The 15,914-nt window shown below is 42.4% G+C and overlaps 1 pseudogene across 1 annotated transcript; it reads left to right on the top strand.

Annotated features, from left to right (window-relative positions):
- The first annotated feature begins 8,677 nt into the window (after positions 1-8,677).
- On the top strand, positions 8,678-11,200 carry LOC148874744 (pentatricopeptide repeat-containing protein At3g62890 pseudogene; annotated as a pseudogene). The gene has a single exon (XR_016098512.1). The product of XR_016098512.1 is annotated as a pentatricopeptide repeat-containing protein At3g62890 pseudogene (transcript).
- Positions 11,201-15,914: the final 4,714 nt, after the last annotated feature.

Here is a 15,914-nt window from a genome sequence, read left to right as displayed (position 1 = left end):
AAGACTGCTTCCCACTGCCCAGAATTGACTGCTTGGTAGACGTGACCTCGGGGCACGAGTTGTTGAGCTTCTTCGATGCCTATTCGGGCTACAACCAAATCTGAATGGATTCGGCCGATGAGGAAAAGAGCTCATTCGGCCTATACTGCTACAAGGTTATGCCCTTCGGATTAAAAAATGCTGGGACAACCTTCCAAAGGCTTGTGAATAAGCTATTTCAACCCTTAATTGGCACGAAGATAGAGTGCTATGTAGACGACATGGTCGTCAAGACACAATTCTCACATGAATTAATACACGATTTGTGTTCGGTATTTCAAATCTTGAGACAATTCAACATGAGACTAAATCCGAACAAATGTATCTTCGGTGTCACATTGGGCAAGTTCCTAGGGCACATCGTTAACCGACGCGACATTGAGGCCAACCTGGACAAGATTAAGGCAATCATAGACATGAGACCGCCACGGAAATTGGAGGTCCAAAGGTTAAATGGCTGCATAGCTGCCTTGGGCCGCTTTATGTCAAAGTCAGCAGACTGCTGCCTACCTTTCTTTAAGGCAATTAAAGGCAAAGGGTTCGAATGGACCCAGGACTTCCAGCTCGCGTTCGGCGAGCTAAAGAAATACCTCGCTAGTGTGCCGATCTTAACCAGGCCCGAGGAGGGCGATGTCTTAGAACTGTACCTCTCGGCAAGCGACGAGGTGGTCAATTCGGTACTAATAAAAGAAGTAGATCGGGTCCAATGACCCATCTATTATGTTAGTAAAATTTTGTAGGGAGCAGAGACAAGATACCCACAGATAGAAAAGTTTGCATACGCATTGATAATTGCAGCTCGGAAACTCCGTCCATATTTCCAAGCTCACATTGTCATCGTCTTGACTGACAAATCTCTGAGGCAAGTCTTACTCAAGCCCGAGGTTTCCGGTCGGTTGACGAAGTGGGCCATCGAGCTCAGCGAGCATGACCTCCAGTATAAGCCACAAACTGCTATTAAGGCCCATGCCTTGGCAGATTTCATCGCTGAGTGCACGTTCAACTCCGATGTCCCCAGGCCGGTTGAGCCCCAGATCCCTAGTTTGGGTGAGCCCGGAGCTCCCAAGCCAATAGTCCAAACCCCGTGAGGTAGCAACTAGGGTGGCATCTCTCCTAGATAGGCCAAACGCGAACTGGGATGAGGAGCCCTGGATCCTTCACGTAGATGGCTCCTTGAACCAACAGGGCAGCGAGGTCAGAATAATCCTGCGCGGCCCGGGTGGCAAGGAATTAGAATACATGCTACACTTTGAGTTCGCAACATCCAACAACGAGGCGGAGTACGGGGCATTGATAGCCGGGCTGGCCCTAGCGCAAGAGGTAAGAGCAAAACACATAGTTATCTACAGCGATTCCCAGCTTGTGGTCAACCAGGTTATGAGAAAATACGAAGCACGCGAGCTAACTATGATCGCCTACTTGGCAAAGGTAAAGAATGCTCTGCTCAACTTCTGGTCACACTTCATCAAGCAAATCCTTAGGTCAGAGAACACTGAGGCTGACGCCCTGTCCCGGTTAGCCAGCACCAGTCACAATGCCATGAGAACCGTGTACATAGAGGACTTACCTCGGCCTAGCATTCTTGGGGGGCAGAGGAAGTTGCTCCTGTCCTTGAAGCAGAGTCGAGCTGGATCGACCCACTCGCATGCTTCTTGCTAGATGGGACCCTCCCTGCAGATTGCAACTCAGCCAAAAGGGTGCAGCGCCAGGCAGCCAAATATGTCATAATAGACGAACGACTGTATCGACGATCCTACACTCTCCCCTACTTGCGTTGCTTGCGATCTACCGAAGTTGAGCTCATACTCCATGACACTCATGAAGGTCTGTGCGGCGGACACTTGGGGGACAGAGCCCTCACCCAGAAGGCACTTCGACAAGGGTTCTACTGGCCAACGATGAAGGCAGAGGCCATTGAGCTCGTTAGAAAATGCAACAAGTGTCAGAAGCATGCCAATATCCACCATCAGCCTGCCACCGACCTCAAGTATCTCACTAGTCCATGGCCCTTTGCACAATGGGGCATTGACCTACTAGGACCATTCCCGCCAGCAATAGGTGGGAGGATGTTCCTAGTAGTGGCGGTGGATTACTTCACAAAGTGGGTAGAAGCCGAACCTCTCACGACAATCACAGCTTGAAACATTCAGAACTTCTTTTGGAAGAACATAGTATGCTGCTTCGGGTTACCTCAGGTCCTGATCTCCGATAATGGCAAGCAATTCGAAGACATCAAATTTCAAGAATGGTGCCAAGGTATGGGGATTCGACAGAATTTCACATCGGTCGTGCACCCGCAAGCAAATGGGCAAGTAGAAGTTATGAACAGAGCTATCCTCCGCGGGCTGAAAGTGCGACTAGACTGAGCTAAAGGGCTGTGGGCGGATGAGCTACCTATTGTTCTATGGGCCCACTGAACTACGGAGAAAACCGCCATGGGGGAGACCCCCTTTAACCTCACCTACGACATCGAAGCAGTAATATCGGCAGAGATTGAAGTACCCACATTGCGACTAGAAGCATACGACGATCAGACAAATGGAGACGAGCTACGTACCAACCTTGATCTACTCGACGAGGTAAGAGACCTCGTGTACATCCGGACCGTAGCTTACCAGCAAAGAGTAGCTCGGTACTACAATGCCAGTAAAAAAGCGGAACTTCCGTGTCGGCGACCTGGTCCTCCATAAGATCATGGCACCCGAGCTCGACATTGGCAAACTCAGACCGAACTGGGAAAGACCCTACCGAGTAAAGAAAACATTCAGGGGAGCATACGAGCTTGAAACCCTAGAGAGAAAACAAGTACCCCGGGCATGGAACGTCGTCAACTTAAGGCGATACTACCTATAAATCACCAAGCGAAGTGGACTAGGAGTTGCTACCAGAGCCTAAGGACTAGAATGTTGAGCTAACAAGGACCTCAGAACCATAAGGCAAAATGCTAACACCAAGCTGACAAGCAAAGTGCTAACAACGAGTTGATAAGGACCTCAGCATCTCATCATCAGAGGCATATAGTCAATTCGGCAATATAGTCAGTTCGACAATATAGTCAGTTCGGAAAAAAGAGAGGGTGACAGAACAACACTTAACCAAAAGGAGGACATTTCATTGCAGAATATTCTACGTACATTCCAAAAAAAAAAAAAAAAAAAAAAAAAATCAGAAGCAAGCTCACAGGCCCAGAGGTACATCTTCCTCGCCCTCGGAAGGCACTTCAATAATACCCGAAGGTCTTGCCTCATCCTCAGAATCCGGTTCACCATCAGCCGCATTGGCCATCTCTTGAGTAATGCGCGAAGTAGTTATGGCGCTGATGTCGAGCTCGGGGTACGTATTCTTGATCATCCACCAGCTCAGTTTAAAGCCCCTTCTGTACGAGCTCACCATCAGGTCGTCAAAGTGCGGCGAGGTGATATAGTTATCGACGGCCTTCTTCTTGGCATCCTCGATGCCCTGAGAAAAGATCTCAGTCCTCTCCCTAATATCCTCCTGAAGGTATTTGACCTGATGTTGCAAGTCCAGCCTCAGGTCCGCCATGTGCTTCACCACCACTCCAATGGCCTAGGTGTCTCTCTGATACCTCGCCAGCCTGGCCTGTGCAGCACGGGAAGCCTCTTCGGAGTTCGTGCCTGCCTTGAGCTCCTTTCCGCTTGGGCCGCTAAAGCATGGATGGAGGAGTTCACCTACCAAAAGGAAAAATAACGACAATGCTAAAAGAGCAATAGCGAGAAAGGTAATGAAAAGGAGCCCGACAAGAAGTCGTGGTTCAAAGAAGCCCGGTCCACGCCGCGACCTCCTCAGGGTAAACGGCCTCCCTACTTTTTTGAAGAGCATGGTTCGGCGACAGCACGCTCCTGAACTCGCCTTGGCCTCCCGAGCCTGAAGGCCCAGCCCGGGTATAAGCAGCCTCGGCGTAAGGGGCCCCTGCTGCTTCTTGTACTGGAGGGGCCATCACGGGCTCCCTGGGCGGATCCATTGGTGGAGAGCTCGGTACCTCGGGCTCTGCATCTCGGGGCAGTTCGGCACGAGTCTGTTTGGCGACTCGCTTCCTCCTCTTCATGGCATGAAATAGGTTCCCACCGTGAGTCTTTTCTGCATCCATCGCACTTGCAAAAAGAGCTCGGCATCAGGAAAATGAAAGAATGGAAAGCAAAACAAAGGCAAGCCTCTGAGCAAGGAACCTACCCGAACTCAGGCCAGCCTGGATGAGCTTGGCCTCCGTCAGATAATGGTGGCATTTTAGCCAGAGCCGGGCCCAGTCCCGGAGGCTCTTCGTTGTCTCCCTATCTAGCGTAACATCGGGGTCAGGGGCAGCCAACCCCCACTTGGTTTGGAACGACCACCCTGTTGCACTTCGTAGCACGAAGTAGTCCCGTTTCCACGCCGGGACCTTGTTGGGAAGATCGTGTAAAAGCTTGAACCCCAGGCAAGGAGACAGGTAGTACGCCCACCTACGCCTGGGAAAGGGACCCATTTGCTTCTTAAGCATGAGAATAGAAAAGAAGATCTCTAGGTCTAAAGGAAAAATGTTTTTCCAAAAGAGGGAGATAGTCCCAACTAAATTGCGGATAGAGTTTGGGTGGAGCTGACCGACGGCGATGCTGAAGTTGTTCATAACCTCGACGATAAGAGGGTGGAAAGGTAGGCGCAACCCGGCGATGAGCTGCTCCCAGAATATCATAATCTCGTCCGAACCGTGTTACCAAGGGAAGTTGCTCGAGGGTATAAAGTAAGTATACTCCCCGGGCAGGTTGAACTGTGTGATAAGGGAGTAAAGCCCCTTAGGCGTCATGGTTGAGGACCTGAACTTGTCTAACGTCTGACCTCGACGGGAGGAGGATGCGAAACTACCCGAGGTGACTCGGCATACAGGTTCAAACTCTTCCTCGAGCTCTCCCTCGAGCTCAACATCGAGCACGCTAAGGTTGTCGGGGGCTGCAGCTCGGTTCGTGGAACTTGCATCTGACCCCCTCAAGAAGCTGTCTAAGCTGTCCGAGCTAGACATTGGGAGGAAAGGAAAACCAGGAAGAAAGTACTGACTCACCTGGAAAAAGCTAACAAACTACGGAAGGTTGACGCGAGCTAAACTTGGATGCGAGCTCAAGAAGCGAACGCAGGAGAATGGCGATGGAAAGCGATTGGGGGTCCCTCACTATTTATACCCACAGTGACCGAAAACCGATGACTCTGATCGAAGCAAATCCAATGGCTCACGATCAAGCTAACCGCACGCCTCCTAAGACTGAGACATGATTGGTCGCACGCCTTTGGAAACTGAAGTGGCACCGGCGCACGTCTCCCAGCATTGAAGGCAGCAGTGGCGTGTTTTTTGAATTTGAAATAATGCCCGCCATCACGTCTCCCAACATTTAAAGACGGATTGGTGCATTTTCTGACTTTTTGGCACTCGAGGAATCCAGGAATCTCTTGATTTACACTTCATGCCATTAGCCAGCCGGTTTGAAGTACGGATCAAATCCACCCGTTACCTCGCGAACTCCCCGCGATAGGGCAAGACCCTTAGCGCGAGGAGTGGGGGGTAATTGATGGAGGAAGATTTGGCCCGACCTCTTGGCCACCCAACATGTGGAAGCAACCGAGGGTGACTTGGCAGGAGCGACAGCTCGGCACGGCAGTGCGCTTAAGGCGTGAGCTTCGAGAGGAGGAACTAGCGGTCCGAACTCCCCAAAAGGAGCCCGAACTCTCCCTCTGACCCCGAGCCTTATGAGGAGCGCAAAGGGCAACATCCCGAACTGGCCCACCCCAGGGCAGTTTGGGCCACACTTCTATCCGAATTCAAAACTTCACCTTGCATACCACTCCAGCACTTCGTCTCCAGGCTGCCGAACTGAACAACCGTACCTGAGGCGGCGCGCTTGACTGACTTAGGATTTGACGCTTGACAGTCGCACTTCAACGGCCACCTGCCACCGCCACCTCTAGTTACAGAGACGGCTCCGACAAAGAGAGTTGTGGTGGTTGTCTGCCCCATCAGAGGTGACGACACCCGAACTAACAGAAGTGCAGAGGTAATGATACCCAACCTGATAGGAGCTTGGGAATGAGTGCGTGAAGTGGTTATAAAAGTCCCTCTTCCCCCCAAGAATGGAGGTATGTGATAACTTTGTGCCATCTAGTTTTTTATCTTGCCTTTGCGAAAATACTAACTTGAGCTTTGGAGCACTCTCCCCGGGTTCCTCCCCGGAGACTACTCGCTTTTTTCCCCATTTCAGGCACCTCTTGCTCTAGTCAGAGGCAAGATCGTTGACAACTAGGACTGACTGGATTGCGCTCCATCATTATCTTCTATCGATGGACCAGATATTGGTTCAATCCAATATAAATTCATTATGGACGGATTAGGTCCAATCCAATATGTCATATTGGTCTATCCAATCCATCCAAATTCAATATGTCTTATTGGTCCGTCCAATCCATCCAAATGGATTTTGATTTGGACGGAGTCCAACACAAAACTTGTCCATTAACACCCCTAAGTGCAAGTAGGTTTATGTCGTGTTAGGCCGCAATCTAGGCTATGGGCAGCACAATTTTTTTAGAAAGATTGAAAAATTAATGAGAAAGTTAAAATAAATTAACAAGATAAACATGAAATTAAAAAAAAAATCTTAAAATTTTATTGGGCAAATTTTTTTGAACTACTCCTAAGTTTTAGGAAATTGACTTACTCACCCCTACTGTTTGGAAATTGATTTAAGTACCCCTAAGATTTTTGACAATTAACTAAATCCTCCCTTACCCTTAGCATTCTATCACAATCCATTCACATGTGACCCCACACGCCATATAATTTTTTTAAAACCCAAAGTTACTCTTTTGTGTGGATTTTTCCCTTCATTATTCTTCAAATTTTCAAACCTAAATAGTGGCTGTGGAAAGTCTCTAACCATTTAATTCTCACTTAGCAATTGTGGGTATGGAAACTCTAAACCCATGGAAAACAATGTTGTTTGTACTTTGTACAAATTCAAATAAATCCGGGGCCGAAATTGTCACCCAAAGAGTAAACAGAGCAATTCCATAGAGGGGCATACCATGCCTTTTTAATTCTCACTTAGCAATAAACACGTTTTAGAACTGAAAATGATGATTTGTTTTGATCACCAACTAGAAAACTGTTCAACTTTTTGGGTTAAGAATCAATTGTTTTCGCCTTTCACTCCCTTTCTCTTTTGTTTCGCATTCTTTTCCCTTTTCCTAGTTCTTTCGATCTTCTTTTCTGTTTCGGAAATTACAGAAAAAACTCTCTTCGCTTTGATGTATAACATTGTAAATAGGATTTGTGGGGCCGTGTGAATGGCAAAGAGGTAGAAATGGGGAGGATTTTTGGTTGAAGTTGGAGTAGTTGGTTTCGGTGGTTATTCGTGTTAGTTGCTTGTTTTGGTGTTGGATCTATATGAAACAGCCAAAATCCGAATTTGTTGAAGTTTTCTTTTTGAGTTTCACGGTTGTTGTTGATGGGAAAAATGAACAATAAATAAAGAAGTAGGATGGTGTTGGAATCGAAATTTGGTTGTTGGTGCTACATTTTTTCTACTGATCTAGGGTTTTTTCTGTTGCTTCTCTTTTGTTTTTCTGGAATTCAAAGAGATAAGAAAGATACAAAATATAAAATAATCTTTGAAAATTTAAAGAAAAATGATGGATAAAATAGTCTTTTCCTTTTTTTTTTGTTAACCTAGTTTCACTAATTTGTCCAATTTTATTTCATATGAATTTTGACGCATACAACTGTTTATATATTATTATTATTATTATTATTATTATTATTATTATTATTATTAAGGGTAAATTCTAGATTACTACCTTGTACTTTGGGACTGCTTCACTTTAGTACCCAAACTTCAAAACATGCCATTGTAGTACTTTAACTCCCGAAAATTATAAATTTAGTACCTGCGATTTGTAGTTTGTTAGTTATCTAACTCACATGATGTCATATGCGATTTGTAATATTTCAAAAATAAAAAATTACCCTTTTGAAGAAGACAATGAACAATGTCTTGAAAGAGTCTCAAATCCACTATTTTACTTGAAAGATGTTTCACTTATAGATTTTAATGTGCTTTTTTAAGCTCTTGTCATTCTCAAATAAATAAACTTATTAAAAAACAAAAAATTACAGAATTTATTCATTAATCACGAGGGTCAATAACAAGGCTTTGTTGTTGTTAAGTCAACCTAGACCATTTTAATAGTATGAGGGCCGTGGAACGAACCAATTAACATATCAATTGAGCCATCCCTTAATTGGCTGCAAGGATATTTGTATTTATCTCCCTTGAAGTTTTTAACCTTTTATGAAACCTTCTTTAAAGTTTGGTAATTGCAATTATCTCTCTTAAACTTTTGACATAATTACAAATAGACCTTTTGTTATAATCCACTGAGAAAGGATAAAAATATCCAAAATAATTATGCAATTAGTATTAAGATTTATTTCTAAAAAAACAATAATACTAAAAAAGAGAATTTAAAGTTATAGTTTTACGTTGGAGTGATTGATATAAAAGATAAATTTGGATAATAAATCACTTTCATAATCAGTCGCAAAATTCAGGGGAGGTGGTTGAAATTATCGAATGTCATGGGATGTATCAGAAATAAAGAGAAGCTTCAGGGGAGGTTTCATCAATTTACCCTAGAACAATTTATCCAGAATTCCGGATGCTCGAAATGGAAAAAGGGAAAGAGCAGGAAGTCGGAACACTGTTCGTGCCATATTGTATCGGATTCCGAACGCACCTATCGTGAGAATCTTTTCTAACTGTTATGTTGGAGCACTGTTCGTTCTGTAATTGATGATAGCATTCGGGACCAAACCACCCATCGCCCCCATCAGCGATGATCGTTTAGTATTTTCTCTTCTCTAAACAATTCCCATTCGAGCAGGAAATCCATTTTGTTTTTCGTTTTGTAGTTATCTCATCTGAGACTGAGAGCGATGGTAACGAATGGGCCTTGTGGAGGAGGAGGGATTGAATGAGCTGAAATCCGCCGCAGGTGATAACTATTAACTGAAATGGCCAATGCATTGGCCCCTTCAACCATATTCACTTCCCTACCTCAAAGTTGGAATTCATGGTCGACCCTAAAGTCCACGGAGGAATGGACGTTGTCTTGTCTCAAATCCCCAAGAACACCCCCTCAACTCAGAGCCCTCCATGCACACATCATCAAAACCGGTCTCACTCGAAACGATCTCGTCGTTGGGCAGCTCCTATTGTGCTGCTCCCTTTCAGATTCCATGCACTATGCTCGTCGAATCTTTGACGCAATTGATCAGCCGAAACTCTTCTTCTACAACGCCATGATCAAACGATACTCTGAAACCGGAGACCATGACGAAGCGCTCCGCCTCTACTCCATGATGCGTGTCCGTTCCGTCACCTGCGATTCTTTCACGTTTCCTGTTGTCCTGAGATCGGTTTCCAGTTTAAGGAAGATCGGGATAGGTAAAGAATTGCACGGTCTTGTTATTAAAACGGGTTTTGATTTGAGGGTCATCGTTCGGACTGCACTCATCGATATGTACTGCGCTTGTGGTTTCTCCAACCACGGGCGCCTGATATTTGACAGAATTAGCGATAGAGATATTATCTGTTGGAACACAATGATTGCCGGCTACGTTAAGTGTGGGGAGTTTACTAGGGCGAGGGAGCTTTTTGATGCAATGCCCGTGCGTAATGTCTCGTCGTGGAATACTCTGCTCGACATGTATAACAAATGTGATGATTTGGAAACCGCCCAATGCCTGTTTGACGAAATGCCGGGGAGAGATATTATCTCTTGGAACGCAATGATCTCGGGTTACGCAAAGCTTGGTAAATGTGAGGCCGCGAGGAGACTTTTCGATGAAATGCCCAAGAGAAACGTGGTGTCCTGGAATGTGCTGATAACTTGTTACGTGCACAGTCGACAGTTCTCGAAAGCGTTGGGGTTGTTTCGAATGATGCTGCTGTCAGACATTAAACCCAACGAAGTCACAGTTGTCGCAATACTTCCGGCTTGTGCACATTTGGGAGCTTTAGATCAGGGACGATGGGTGCATGCTTATATACGTAGGAGCCGAATCAAGATGGATGTTTATGTAAACACTGCATTGATCGACATGTACGGTAAATGTGGGAGTGTGGAGGATGCAAAGCGGATTTTCAGTAGTTCGGTAGAGAAGGATACCTTCTTGTGTAGCACAATGATCGAGGTACTGGCTATGCATGGAAAGGCGAAGGAAGCATTTGAGGTTTTCAGCTATATGAGAAGCAGGAGGATCAAGCCTAACAATGTCACATTTGTGGGGCTGTTGAAGGCTTGTAGTCATGTAGGTTTGGTGGACACTGGAATGAAATATTTTGCATTGATGAATGAAGAATTTGGGTTGACACCGAGAGTGGAACATTTTGGGTGTGTGGTTGATCTCTTAGGTCGTGCTGGCCATTTAGAGGAAGCACATCAAGTCATCAAGAACATGCCCATGGAGCCACATCCGGTGGTGTGGGCTACTCTCCTTAGTTCTTGCAGGATACATGGAAATCTCAAATTAGCAGAAGAAGCAGCACTTCATCTTTTAGAATTGGAGCCTCAAAGTTGTGCAAATTATGTCCTTCTATCAAATATATACTCTAAGGCTGGTAAGTGGGACGAAGCTGCAAAGATGCGAAAGATAATGAGACATAGGGGGGTAACTAAAAAGCCTGGATGTAGCTCAATAGAGGTGGATAGCGTTGCCTATGAATTCTTTGCAGGGGATAGAGCTCATCCCCGCTGCAAAGAGATTTATGACATGTTGGATGGTATGATTGCAAGACTGAAGAGTGAAGGGTATTTCCCAAGGACATCTTCTGCACTGCATGATGTGGATGTCAATGAAAAGGAGCAAGCACTTGTGCATCACAGCGAGAAGTTGGCTGTTGCTTTTGGACTTTTAAGCACCGATCCTGGAACTCCTATTCGTATTGTAAAAAATCTTCGTATTTGTGATGACTGCCATGTCTTTATGAAGATGGTCTCTAAGTACTACAATAGATTGATGATCATCAGAGATTGCAATCGTTTCCACCACTTCACTGATGGATCTTGTTCGTGCTCTGACTATTGGTGAATAATATTCTGCTTTCAATTTGATCTGTCAAGAGTCACCAACAAATCATGGTTATTTGTTTTCAATACTAAGAGTCCGTTTGGTTTGTAGGAATAAGAGTCTGGAATCGGAATCGGAATGGCCATTCCTTGCCCCTCCCTTGGGAATGAAATTCCATTCTTACTGATTTTAATTCTCATTCTCATTCCTATCTGAACCAAACAGATTATGGGAATTGACCATTCCAATTCCGATTCCGAAGGATTTCGATTCCGATTCTGATTCTGATTCCAACTACGAACCAAATGGACCATAAATCATGGCAATTTCTTTTTAGGCACAATGAAAAGCAGGAAAAACAAACTTCAAAATCATTTTCACCTATTTGATCAACTTCACAAAGGCCTAGTGTTTTGGATTGAAATTAGTCTGTTGTCTCAAAGGGAAAAACATGGTGTTGAATTGAATAAAGAAATGAAAAATTGGATCTATTTTTGCCATGGTTACCTAATTCCATGAAACCCAAGAAGTTGTAGAGACATCTAGTGAACTTTCTACTTAAAACTATTTGGTACTTGCAAATTTCAAGAGCCTATTTTATAATTAATAAAAAATGTTTGGGTTGCTAGGCCCACATTATTGGATCCTTCCTGTGAGTGTGGTGGTAAGACTATGTACGGGGTTTCCTTGAAGGACTCTGAGATGGTAGAATGATGGAATGATAGAATGATGTTCTCGTTATGAGTTAGACCTATATTTATAAGGAGAGATCCCGAAGTCCTGAAAGGAAGGAGTTAAAAGTGTTTAATTCCCATTAGAAAAAGGAATCTTTGATTTGGTGTCGGTTGTTAGGGAGCACTGCTAGGGTTTCGTTATGTGTCTTATGAGATATCCCAAGGACGAGGTTTCCTTTCGCTTGAGGATTCTTATAATACACATATGCTATTTTCTTTTGTGAACCTCTTAGACTGACGTGGCACAGATGACATCGATACTAATTTTACATGTATTTTCTAACCCTACTAGGCATTTTGTCATGTACGGTGTTGGTGAAGCACGTGTTTCTTTGTTCGCTTCTAGCCTGCAATGGACTTGAGCACATTGCAGACTCACGGTGGCTCGTGCTCATTGCAACCTCGCAATGACTTTATGCTCATCGCATGTTTGTGATGGCTCTGATATTGTCTTTAGTATTATGGCTTTGGGTCTATTGTAGGTTTGCAATGGTCTCGAGCTCATCGCAAGCTTGTTTTAGGCTTTGAGTTCATTGCAAGCTTGTACAGACTCAAAGCTCATCATAGGTTTATGCCGAGTCCTGAACTCGTCCCGCCTTTGTGAACCTTTTTTTATTAGTATTAATACATGACCTTTTGAAAATTTGTTGAGTGATGCTCAATTGTGCTATAACTGCAACATAGTTCCTGAACTATTCAGACATCTATTGATTAGTCCTTATTTGGAAAATCACTCTTTAGTTCCTAGATCATAAAGATACATTTTACTCCTTAGAAGTGTAAAATTAGGAGTATAAATCATAATCTTGCAGTTTAAAATACGAAGAAAAACTAAGAGGGAAATTACCATCCATATTAGTTCATGTTGGACAAGGATAGTGGGAATAAATATTTTGTTTATTAATAAAGTAGATGCTCATTGTATTTGTGATATAGATGAAAATGCCTATTGGGACTCTTGCATATAAATATAAAATAGAAAGAATAAGTTATAATAATTGAATGCCCAAAATGGGAATGCATTATTAATCTTGTGAACCATGTCTTAGCGAAAATTAATTAAACCCCTTTTTAAGAAAGGAAAGATATCAAAAGAATCATTATCTATTATCCTTTCAAATGAGTGTGGCTATTTGAATGAAAAAACTCATGGGGAAAGGGTGTATACTATGGTGTTTATCAATGGTTATTCTAGACTTGCATATGTGTACTTGATTAAAGAAAAATCTGATTAGATAAAATACAAAATAAAATGCCAAGGAGAAAAATAAAATCTCTTGAAGAGAAATAATGGAGAATATATCTCCAACCTGTTTATTTATTTATTTATTTTTCCAACAAAGAAGCAAGTTCGATAACAATAGAATTGAGTGTACCTTTATATACTAATCATATAGTGAAATCAACAAAGGTTACACATTTTGATGAGACTATTGTATTAATGGAGAGTGAAAGATGTTGTGTCCCTAGAAAATAAACATCAGGGAGGATGGACTATTTTGGATGTCCTAGTCATGGTCATTCTTGTACAAATTCAAAAAGAGAGTGATTTTAAGGAAAATATTCCCCTCATAAGGATTAATGGACTATTACATTTAAATAAATAATCCCTTATATGCTGATTTTCTTGATTTTTAATGATTCTATTGTCTTTGAAGATGTTATGGAAGCACATGATATGGTGTGAAGCCATAAATAAAAATCAAGTTTGAGAATTAATTGTTTTACCGAAAACAAAAATCTACAAGGAGTAAACAAATATTGAGGGATCCGTAGGAAATTATAAAGTAAGTTTTGAGTTGCAGATATACTCAAATAGAAGCATTAACTGTGACGAGATTTACCTCAATTGTTATTAAGCTTACTTCATGATGTTATTGGTTGTATCTTTTCATTCTCAGTTTTTTATTTTTTTCCTCTGTGTGAGAACTGTATGAAGAAACATATGTGACTCAGCTGAAACATATGGCTTTATTCTTAATTCCTTTTATTCTTGTGCTTGCTCTTTTGAATAGTGGGATTATGTTTAAAATTATTCCCTCATGTGTAGAGCACTTCCTAATTGCAAGTAGTGATGACTTCACAATCAATGAAAAGAATAATTCGTTGAAAACCAATTTGAAAATGAAAGATGCTTGAAAGATAGATAAGAAAGCATTACTCCTGAAATATTCTGAGATAGTTTATGTCAAAATTTATCTTGCATTAAACAAAATACTAGTGGATTTTGTTACCTATCTTTCTTCACATTTTTTCATTGTATATTGCATATTTAATTAGATCATCAAAGTAATCATTCTTCTTTTTTTTTTTTTTTTCTTTGAAGGTTAAAGATGCACCAAGTGATTCTTAAAGCATAGCTGAAGACAATGGATAATTCTTTTATATTTAAAATTTCTCTATTTTTTTTGAAAGTCATGTAGACTTTAATATGTATTGAGGGAAACTTGACATTTGTAATACATTTTAAACAATGGATGTATTTTTTTGGTAGAACAATGGATGTATTCAAATTATATGGCACATATTGAATTATTACAATAATATAAGTATTTGCTAGAAGTTATTATATAGTTTTTATGTGATGTATGAATAAAATAGGTGCTGCTTTAAGGTGGCACCATGACAGTCCTAATTGTCATTATTTTACTATTTTATTTGCAATATAGTCACAGTTTTTATATAGATTGAAAACAATTAGCTATGGTTTTCCAAGAAATTGTGAGCATTTATTGCATCTTTTAGCCACAGTTTGTCAAGAAACCGTAGCTATAGGTTAGAGTACTTAACTTTGGTTTTAGTAAAAAAACCGTCGTTATAGGTTAGTATATTTAGCTATGGTTTTGTAGCAAACCGTAGGTATAAATAGAAGAATTATAGTTACGGTTTTATAAAAATCTGTGGTTATAGATTTGGGTATGTAAACTACAAACAATTTAAAAACTGTAGGTATATGCATCTTTTAGCTACGGTTTAACCCGTGGCTAAAGGCTTATATAGTTTGTGTTCACCCTTTAGCTATGAACAAATACCATAGCTACGGTATCCACGGATTAATTGACCATAACTGTAGACTATAGCCACACAAACATAGGCTACGGTTTTCTGTCCGTAGCTAAACCATAGCTATAAGTCTATAGCTACGATTTTTTTCACCTTTAGCCATGGTTTTGTCCGTAGTTAAATGTCATATTTCTTGTAGTTAAATCCAAAGACATGGGCTTAGTGAATGCCATGTGCAGAATTTTGGTACAAATCTGCATTTCATAGTGCAACGGGCATGACTCCTATTAAAGCCTTGTATGGACGTGACCCACCATCAATATTGTTTTATGAGCTAGCCAAGCTCAACAGTAGTAGAGGCACTATATCAACAACTATCTCAAAGGGATACTATCATCAAAAATCGCAATGCCAAGCTTATGCGAGCAAAATCATGGATGAAAGCCAATTATGATAAAAGATACAAAGTGGTGGAATTCCAGGTTGGGGAGCTTGTCTATCTCAACTTACATCCATATGACCATATAGACAAACCTCTTTGGCTGAAAAGGGTGGCACAAACTATTGTGGTATCGCCTAAGTTTTATATAGGGGTGGATTCGAGCGGAGTCGAGCCGAATAGTATCAAGTTTGAGATTATTTTATAAGGTTCGAGCTCGAACTCCTAATAAGCACTAAGTTGGCCTTCATTATGCTTTTTCAAGTAAACATTGAGGCTTTTGGGTCCTGAACTATCACTATCATTTTCATCATTGATTCTGTCATCTCCACCATCCGATCCTTGTCATTTTGGGTTTGGCTTATGCTTCTTGTTCTATGATTCTTAATGTAGGGTGATTTGGCCCAACCTCGTAGCATGGGGACACGTGGGCATGACCTGGCATAAGTGACAATTCGGCATTACAAGCTTTCGAGGCCCGGTTGAACGGCTCGGCGAGTGTGACAACTCGCCGAGAGGCAAGGCCCAGCTCACCCCAAGCCTAAGGGTGGAGCGCCCCGAGCTCCCTCCGTGCAAAGGGGCCCGAGCTCCC

The sequence above is a fragment of the Nelumbo lutea genome, chromosome 1 (genome assembly GCF_056320005.1).
Source record: "Nelumbo lutea isolate HS-2025 chromosome 1, American lotus-T2T, whole genome shotgun sequence".
NCBI classification, from domain to species: Eukaryota; Viridiplantae; Streptophyta; class Magnoliopsida; order Proteales; family Nelumbonaceae; genus Nelumbo; species Nelumbo lutea.
This window is presented reverse-complemented; position numbering and strand designations above follow the sequence as displayed.